This window comes from Urtica dioica, chromosome 5 (assembly GCF_054948205.1).
Source record: "Urtica dioica subsp. dioica isolate 48M chromosome 5, U.dioica_male_clone48M_v1_H2, whole genome shotgun sequence".
NCBI classification, from domain to species: domain Eukaryota; kingdom Viridiplantae; phylum Streptophyta; class Magnoliopsida; order Rosales; family Urticaceae; genus Urtica; species Urtica dioica.
Window position 1 is genome coordinate 4,156,215 of NC_142760.1, and position 10,881 is coordinate 4,167,095.

The window sequence follows — 10,881 nt, forward strand, 5'->3', positions numbered from 1 at the left end:
GTGTTTAGAAAATTTCGTAGCGGAAGTCTTTTAAATAAGTGAGCGGAACCACAACCCAACCTCTTAGCCATCGAACGCCGCTGATCCACCCTCCTCACTTGTTCATTTGTTGCTTACCTACAATACGGACGAATACACATAATATGAGCTAACGCTCAGCGAGAATAACTATGACTCACAAAAAGAGATGAGTAATGCAATGCATGACCGATTAATTAGTGTTTTAGTTCTAACGGTGTCATGGTCTTTCGTATCATAAATCTTATCATATTTTATTCGGGGTGCCCCTAGAGTAGTCGTACCAATTTCAGTGTACACTTTGGAAACGAAGTACGGGGCTGCGACCTCCCATAGTTCGCACCATCTAATAAACATATCATATGAGAAAACTCCCTTTATGAGCCCGTAGGTCGGCTCGAGAGAATTCTCTTAATACCTTCGTAGCTCGAGGCGGTACGACTCTCTTACTTATCTTATCACTTGATTATTTGCGTTACATACAAAGATGACATATGACATAAACATAAATAAAGCATGCTAATAATTAGAAAATATTATGCCAAAGTTGTACTAAACTCATACATAAACTCATCATAACCAAACATGACATAATAATCACAAATCACTCATTAACATATACACGCACATAAGAAATATCACACAATCAATCATATAACACATATTAACCAAATCAGATCACACACTCATCGTAATTAATTTAAAGCTAATCCGTATTGTAGTGAGATTATTCTCACCTTGTTTCGGGAACGTGCGACTTTAAACTATCGAACGATCGGAAAACGTATTTGGCTCGGGACCTAAACGAAAGAAAAAAAATAAATAAAGCTTATCACTAACTATCTCTGGTACTCTTCAAAAAACATACAAGGCTGCTGGAAAAAGAATTCCAGAAATGAAAATTGGACATGAAAAGACCAAAATACCCTTAATCCTAAAAGTATCGGGGAAAAACGTTTTCTGGAAAAAAAATTCTGAAAAAATTACAGAAGCTAGAGAATAAATAACTGAACGTTTTCATCTTCAGTGGTGTTACCAAAATCGGATCCCAAATAACAGAACTAAATTAAAAGCATAAAATGTAAAAAGACGCTTTAAAAAAACTTCTGGAACCTATCTGCGCACTGGTCCAAAATTTCAGTTTAGAAATAGTTCTGCTAATTAAAAACTCATCAAAATTTTATCATATAATATAAACATATAAAATTATCTTGTATAAAAATTTCATTCCAAAATACATCTTCTAGGTATTTTAAAAAAAACAAGACTTTGCTGATTGAATCCATGTAAAACTATATGCGCACCGATGGTAAAATATTTTTAGAATAAAAACGGTTTATCCAAAAATCATGAAATTTTAAACATGTATCAATAACATCTGAAAAGTTCATATTTAAAATTATTGGCTCAAAATAAAATTCGTAGCTATTTAAAAAAAACACATTTCCTTACTGCCCTGAAATGTGATGAAATCAAAACGTATTTACTTTAGAATTCTTTAGAAATAAACATAATTACTGAAAAGAAAATACCAAAAACAGTGAGAGATAAATATTTTCGAAAATACCTTGAGAGTTGTGAAAACCTTGTTGGAAAAAATAGTCCTAAGGCTTTCAAAATAGAGTAGTAGAAACTATAATATGGTGACTAGGGTTTTTTTTTTTTTTTTTTGATAGAAGAAGAAAAAGAGAATTCGTAAAGTGTCTGAGGAAGAGGATGAGAGAAAAGAAATTTTGAATGTGTGTGTCATATGATTTGAAGAGAAAAGAGCTTTTGAAACAATTTCTAACGTGCCATATCAATCTCAATTGGAAAAAAGATCATATTCCATTATGGCATAATCAAAGCCATTTATTAACCACAAAACTTGCTATTTTTTTTTCTTTTCTCTTTTTGAATTCCTTACGTTGACATTATTATATATATATAAAGGAGAATCCGGAATCACTATTCACACAGACACAGGTTACTGTTAAGTCTACAGTATCCGAATTTTTTTTGACGAAAATGCCCTTTAAAACTGTCATAATTACAATACTTGCCATTCAAATTTTAGAGAAAAACGACATCACCATACTCTGACATAGAGTAACATCCTGACAAACTCCTAATGTGCTGACGTCATCATCTGCATATTTATGGACTTTTGAGTTCTTATCCGGAAATTTCTGGATTTTTGACGAATTCTTTCGCGGTTATTTCCAGAAAATTCTCCATAGAGTCATTTCAGTCTATATATAGCTACCCAATCTTGCTCAAACAGTCGAACCTATACAGAAAACAAAGCAAAAATCAAAACCCTATAAAAAAAACACACACACACAGTTCATTGCCGGCAAAATCAACCAAACCAAATTTTACCTAATGCTTGCAGAAATCATAACCTTTAAAATAAAAAATAAAAACCACCCAGTTCATTGCTTGCAAAATCAACCAAAATAAGTCTTACTTGAACAAAGATCACTGCAGCAAGATCACATGGTATTACAGAAGCATTACATTTACAGCAGCTTCCTGTTCAGAAATTATAACACGCCCAATATAAAATTATCTCTTCATCCATTTGATCTTTTCAGTAGGCACAAAGACATAACCACATACCACGATCTCACAAAGACGCAGATTATTAACATCAATAAAGAAGAATTTCATTGGAAGATATTAGAATAATAAACAAACACAAAAACAAAGCGGTTTGTTAAATTTTTGTATTTTTCCTTTTGTGCCTGAAAAGTTTGTCACAATAAAGACTTTGTTTTTAACTTTCTCGACTTTTCTAAAACCTTACACCGAAATGTGTTCATATAAATCCTATCATCCCAATTCTTTTTTATCTTTTGAACTCCTGAATTACAATTGAAGAAGGAAGACGAGATCTAAATTCAGAGACAATCAGATTTTGGACTACTCATTTTTCAAAATTTAACAGCCATGTTTCATCTATTAATTTTCTTAAAAAATTCAAAGAAAGAAAAAATAGAAAGGAAGATTATTATGAACTACTAAATTCATAGAGATTCTTCAAATTTGTTGGAAAAAGTTGACGTACCAAATATGTGATTGATTACATTATGTTACTATCAATCAATAACCAAGAACAATCAGCGAATATGAAATAGGATAAATAAACTCAACTTAAATTCCTTCGACCACGTAAACAAATTTTGCAAAATAAAAACAATGGAAAAAGAAAGTTCGGGTTTTAGAAAATAGATTTCGAAGACAGATTCTGATAAGAAGAAACCCGGAATTCACTTATTCAAAATTTGCTCTTTACATATCAAAACCCCCAAATCTTAAATGTGAAATCCGAACCAAACTATAAATTCAAATCATATGAAAAAAATCAAACACATAAGCAAGGTTGATCATAAATCGAAAAACCCAAAAACAATAAATCACCACCAAATCCAACACCAGGTAAAAGCCCTATAAATTTGTTCTTTAAAAATCGAGAGAAAAAATATATATTTGAAACTTTACCTTACTATCATCGCTGTCTCTCCTTTTGTCCATTTCTACTTTTTTCACCATCTTCTTATTTCTCATTTTGTCCGGCGCTTGATCTTCTTCTTCGGCTCTTTTCCTTTCTTTCTGATCGCATTTCTCTCTCTCTCTCTCTCTCTCTCTCTCTCTCTCTCTCTCGCTCTTCGTTCAGATTTTATGCGGCGTGGTAATAACCAAAGCAATGAAACCCTTAGAAGAAAAAAAAAATAACACGTTGGTTTTTAACCAAAAAATAAGACACGTAGCATTTTATTGCTTAACAGATACGCTTTGGATTTTCCGATCAAAATAAATAAATTACCTTATTTTCATTTTATTGTTTCCTTACAGATAGCGTATCATTTATTTGGGCTTCTGTTTCTACCTATTTTCAAGGATTGAATGGGCTTTATATTTTCTGAAATTGGTTTATATTTGAGCTTTTATTTTCTTTCAATTTTGTGAATTACACTTTGCTTATGGTTTTGACATTTGAAATTAGATACAAAAAATAATTTATTTTTATAGCAATATGAAAAAAAAAAGACAACAATTAAAAAATCACTAATACTGAAACGCTTTATTTGTTCTGAAAACATTTTTCAAATTCAAATATTTTATAAATATTATTTTTCATCAAAACATTGATAACTCATTTATACTAAAATACATCAAGCAAAATATTGTGTTGATAAATATTTTTTCTTACTATTGGGATTGGAAATAATCTGATTTGATTTTAAGTTAATTCATAAAAGAAAAAAAAAAAGATGTTTGCAATGTTTTGGATTAATAAAGTTCATTATACTTTTCTTGAATAAAAAATTCATTTCATATTCTATAGATATTAAAATTGAAGAATTGTAACTTTTTTTTTCTCTCCGATACATTGATAACAAATCAATAGCATATTTGAAAAAAATATACATGAATATAAATAAAAAGTCATCATACAATTAAATGATAGTTGATTCAATAATAGTATTGTCTTTGCACTATTAACTGGAAATGGCTAATTGGTATTTCAAAACAAGTAAGTTGTATCTTTTAAAATTTGAAATTGAAGAGTTGTTATTTATATTGTTACATAATTGTAAATTGAACAATGTAATTAGTTGTGCTACTTCATCTTCACAAATTTCACTATACAGTTTTTTTATTACTTTAGAAGCATATATACAAAATTACAAAATAAATAACATAGAAAAAATTTAATCATCTATTAAGTTATTTACTTTTACCGAAACGTAAAATTTATAACTATAAAAATGTATTTATCATCGGCTTGATCCGCCGCAACGCGCGGGCACACCCGCTTGTAATATATATAGAGTAACCAAAAATCTAAATATAAAAGGTAAACACGTGATATATATATATATATATATATATATATATATATATATATATATATTTATACATATAATAAATGTGTAAACTGAACATACTAGCTTATACTAGAATTACATATATCAACAATATTATACATATACATATATACAGTTTTTTTTTTATAAATCATGATAAAAAAAAATTATGAGATTCAAATTTATGTCGAAGAGAAATCATCTCCCGAGCTTAAATTTGAAGTCGGCACAACAATTAGAGAAAAAGAAAACATACATAACACCAAGCCATATAACTCAAATAAGGGTTTTCCCACACAAACAAAATCTAATTTTTTTTTTTAAGGTTAAGATTCGGGGTTTCACAATCTCCCCTACTTATTGGAATTTTCGTCCCGAAAATTAATATAAGGGTTGAGATAGAACATAAGGATTCTTACTTGACAACACTAAGCTTCTAGAAAAAGTTCGGGATATCGTAATCTCATATCATCTTCACGCTCCCATGTTGCTTCTTCAATCTTGTGGTTCCGCCATAGTACTTTTACCAAAGGAATAACCTTATTCCTCACGATCTTTTCTTCACGATCAAGAATTTGAACCGGCTTTTCCTCATAGGTCAAGTCTTCGTGTACTTCGATAGGCTCTTGAACTAGTTCATGATTTGGATCGGGTAGGTACTTTTTGAGCATTGAGACGTGAAACACATTGTGCACCGATGCTAACTCGGGATTCAGAGCTAGACGGTAGGCTACTTTTCCGATTCTGTCTGTGATCTCGAAAGGACCAATGTACCTCGGGCTCAATTTTCCCTTCTTACCGAATCTCATCACACCTTTGAGAGGTGCGACCTTCAAGAATACGAAGTCTCCTACTTGAAATTCCAGTGGTCGTCTTCTTTTGTCAGCGTAGCTCTTCTGTCGACTTTGGGCAGTTCCCATTCGATCTCGTATCTTCTTGATGGCTTCAGTGGTATCTTGAATAAAATCTGTCTTCTCGAGGCTATTTTCTCCGGATTCGAACCAGTGAATCGGAGATCGACACTTTCTACCATAAAGAGCTTCATATGGGGCGACGCCGATGGAAGCTTGGTAGCTATTGTTGTATGGAAATTCAATAAGTGGTAACCTCTTATTCCAACTCCCACCAAAATTCATGACACATGCTCGTAGCATATCCTCTAAGGTCTGAATAGTCCTTTCGGATTGGCCATCCGTTTGGGGGTGAAAGGCAGTACTGAACTTCAGTTGTGATCCCATAGACTTTTGCACACACCTCCAGAAGTTAGAAGTGAAACGACCATCACGGTCTGAGATGATGGACAAAGGAACGCCATGCAGTCTCACTACGTTATTAACGTATAGTTCAGCCAACTTCTCCACGGAGTACGTGACTTTCATCGGTATGAATCTAGCAGATTTGGTCAAACGGTCCACCACTACCCATATAGCATCATAACCCTCATTTGTCTTAGGTAACCCAACCACAAAGTCCATTGTGATTTGTTCCCACTTCCACTCAGGAACTTCGATTGGTTGTAATTCTCCAGCTGGTCGTTGATGTTCGGCCTTCACTTTCTGGCATGTAAGGCATTTACTGACAAACTTTGCAACGTCGCCCTTCACTCCATTCCACCAGAAGTGTTCTCGCAGGCCTTGATACATCTTCGTGGACCCTGGGTGGACTGAATAGGGAGTCTCATGTGCTTCGGTCAAAATCTGTCTTCGTAACTCATTTTCGTTGGGTACACAGATCCTTCCATCGAAAAAGAGTACATCATTTTCGTTGCAAGCCACTAAAGTTGTTTTACACATAATACTTTACACATAATAAAAAATAATATTGTTTATTTATTTTTATCCACATCAACATTTGTGATATCTTACATAAAAATACTCCAATGGTGGTAGCACCAAAAGTTGCTAAAAGTGGGTCCCACTCTATTCAAGACATTGGTGTGTTTAGTATTTTATTATTTTTTTTATATTAAAAAATAGTTGGCATTTGTGCCAAAATTAGCTACTTTGCCATAATCATTACAACTCATAATATTAATATGCAAAAATGAAAATGACATGGTATTGTCAAATAAGCAATAAAACAACTTTAGTTTCTTGTATTGGAGATGCTCTAATACACCAATATCCATGCAAGTAAGCAATAGTGCATTTTCATATATATATATAATAATAATAATAATAATAATAATAATAAAAAACAATAATGCAACGTCAATACAATTTTAATAAACCACACACAATTATATCTACTCTACACTAGCATATAAATATTATTAAATTTAATTTTATTCATATATTATAATTTATAAATAAATTTTTTTTTGGTTGTTTTCCTTTGTTGATTCTTCTCTACTTCTTCTTATTAATGATTTTTTTATTATTATTTTACTACTAAAAATATGTTTATATAAATTCCTTGTTTTTTATTTGTGATGTGGAGTTTGGACTTTTTAAAACCTAAATATAATTTTTCATGTTATATATGTATCATTTTATATGAAAATTCTATATATTTTTCGATATTCTTGTCATGAATATGCATATGTAGTATTTGAATTATATTTACATAATTTGGATTCGATGGTGACATACATATATCATATATTTTTGGTTGTTTAAAATATATTATTTCTCTTCTATAATCAGATTCCACCAAAGAAGACCGAAATTAAAACAAACTATAAGTTGCGTTTTTATGCTTGCTGATGTGTTTTGATATGCCAATGTTTACTTGCTTTGAAAAATATATTTTGTGGGCTTAAGTAGATTATGGGCGTTATCTTACTGTTTATGAATATTTATCTTCTAATAATAATAATAATGTTAAACGGAACAATGGATATTGTTAAAAGATCTATAAAATGTTAAGTTGGGAAGGTATTTAATAAAGCCTAATGCTCCTACTTCTTTACTGGGAGCCAAGCGTTAAATCATACTTATGTTAGGATTTAAGCTCTAAATTTAAGCTAAAACACGAAAACGAATCACACAAAATATGAAAAACAATAACGCACACACAAATTTATAGTGATTCACTAATTTCAATAATAAAAAAAAAACTACGACTATTTTGTTGCTACAGATTCTCACTAATACCTAAAATTGGGAGGAAAAAATGTTTAGAACTCTTTTGCGCTCTACAATCAAAGTTGACGCATAGAGTATTTAAAAGGGAAACGCTAGGGCTAATACACATGCCTGAAATTCTGGTATCTCACTAATAGTCGAAACTGGGAGAAAAATGTCTTTACAACACTTTTGCGCTCTCTAATCAAAATCGGTGCACAAAATATTTAAAGGAAAACGCTAAGGACAGACCTAAAACTTTCAAAATACTGTCGACTAAAATATTTACAATTAGGGATGGCAATGGGCAAGGTCTGGGTAAGATATTGTAAAACCAGACTTTACCCACGAAAAAAAAACCGTACCATACCCATTCTAATTTATTTTTAATGGGTCTAAATAAAATCCTATTGGGCTCATGGTAACCCATTAGTAGCTTTTCCCCATTTAGTATTGTATTTTTAAGAAGAAGAAAAAAATGAACAAATCTTTTAAAAAAATTCAACAAAAGCATACACCAAATTTCTTTAGAATTCATAAATATATTAATAATTTAAAATAAGGTGCTTAAAAATTACCTTACTCATTTATAATTTTAAACGTATAGGGTATGAGTACGTAGGAACTGCAGTATAAGTTTTAATAGGTATTACATGTATCCTACCAATTACTCATTTATTCGGGTAAAAACTTACCCATGATGGGTAAGGTCTTACGAGTACGTGGGTATGAGAGTAAAGTTATTATCCCTAATTAAAATATAATATTTACCCTGTCCCCTCAAACCCCGAGTATAAGGGTTTACCACCCCTTTCTAAATCTCATGTTGACCTGAACGCAAGTTGATATGTGAATCATCGTCGCAAGGTCCTTAGTCATCAAACCAATTGATCGGACTCCATAGCTCAACAACTTTTAAGTCTTTTATTAAATATTAGAATAATACTACAAGACCTAGTACCATAAAAATGTGGCTATCAGATTATTCCAATTTGATAATCTTTTAATTATTTTTAAATTCATGTTTAGATCCAACTTTAAAACCTACATCATACATATGACTGTTGGGGAAATACAAATTGGTATCAAATAAAAACAATCGCTCTGATACCAATCGTTAGAAAATATGGGTCGGGGTATCGGACACAAGGGTGTGGGCCCACTATTTTCTCCTCGGTGGTATGAACAAATTTTCCAACTCCGGAGAGAGAAAAAACGTCCACAACACAAGGGGAGGGGCTGCTGAAAGTTGGGCAATTTTTGCCATGGCCTAAGTTTAATACGAATGCTATGAATAGTAGTTGTTATTGATTCTAACTAGAAAACAATACACTTATCAATAATGCTAATAAAGTCAACTTTATATTAAATTCAGTAACTATCTTCAATGGACCATATCCCTAATAAGCTATAGTAATATGCCCGTCTGGGATCGCACCGAGACACCCATGGCCATAACGAAATATATATTACTATTCTTGTCCGGCTGGGTGTAAGTATGTGGTTTTCTCCTGACTTAAGAAATGGTTGATATATAGAACTTTATTTGTGTTGTCGTGTATTACCTTCTGAATTCTTTTTTATTTCAACCAAAAACATTATCTGATTGTCATAATTGAATAAAGAAGATTAAGCAACAGATTCAAAATAAATTATTGAAGAAATTACATGAATCCCTCCTAACTCTAGATCGAGTCACGCATTTTTTTTTTCTTCACAAAATTGACTTTGAACTCTCTTTTTGCTACAATGTTGCCTCTTCCATAAATTATAAGTATATTACGCTATTTAAATAGCATACTAACTTAATTTTATGATGTAGGTTAGGTTTTATACAGTTATGAAATATATTGTTCTTCATTCTCGTTCTTTATTAACCAATTTTTTTTTGGTCAGGTCTTTATAATTTTTACCCAAAAAATTTATAAATTAATCTTCTCTGATTTTTTTTTTTCATATTAGCTCCCCTAATTTTTGTTTCTAGCTCCGTCATGTATATATAAACTGAAGTAACTCATTATTGAGTGCACCATATAGCTGCATAAAAAACGATATGTAATACGAAATCCATGCCAACATAAAGCAAACAATTGATCCAATTCCTTTACGTACCTAACCTGCAATACAGAACCGCAATAATCCAGTGAATAAATAAATAAATAAAGTTGCTAGTCGAACGCTTAAGTGGGTTGATATGAAAAAGAAAAAAAAATTACTGGGAGTGTATAAATTATATATATTAAATAATTCATCCCAAATCTCCATGAAAACAAAGCAAACAATTTTCAAAGAAAAAAGAAGAAGAAGAAAGCATAGTAAACTATATATATATATATATATATATATATATATATATATATATATATATATATATATATATATATATATATATATATATTGATCTCATCCCATTAACTTATGGGTGTAATTAGTTAATTAATATTTTATGTGTTATCAAACTGAACCGATATAATTAATTTTTTATTTTAAAAACTCAAACTAATCCGATTAAAAGGTAAACACAAATCAAATAAAAAATGATCGAGTTAATTTGAGTTAGCTTAGTCCGACACATAATTTTATAACTCGGATGAAATCGAATATATTTACATATATATTCTATCCAATGCACTATATCAAATAAAATCGATGTTTTGCTTGTTTCGATTAAATTTACATAAATAAATAAAATTATGAATGATGTTAAGAATCAAATCTACATATATTCTCAATCAATAAAATCTAATGAGTATTATTTAATTTAGTTAAGCCACATATGTATTAATAAAGAAACACAAATTTAGTTGCATATCTCGCTATAAATAAAAAAATCACATAATCGCAATTTTTTTTTTTTTTTAAAGAAACTTAGTTATTTAATACGAAATGTATATAAGGAAAATAAATGCAGATAATATCATAGAATCACACACGGGGCGTTTGAA

At 30.8% G+C, this 10,881-nt stretch overlaps 1 long non-coding RNA gene across 1 annotated transcript; it reads right to left on the bottom strand.

The window, feature by feature from the left end:
* Window positions 1–1,945: 1,945 nt before the first annotated feature.
* Window positions 1,946–4,826, bottom strand: LOC149394909 (uncharacterized). Its single transcript, XR_016296923.1, has 2 exons — window positions 3,502–4,826; window positions 1,946–2,287 (listed from the first exon to the last, which is right to left on the bottom strand). It is a non-coding gene; the product is annotated as an uncharacterized LOC149394909 (long non-coding RNA).
* Between the last annotated feature and the right edge of the window lie 6,055 nt (window positions 4,827–10,881).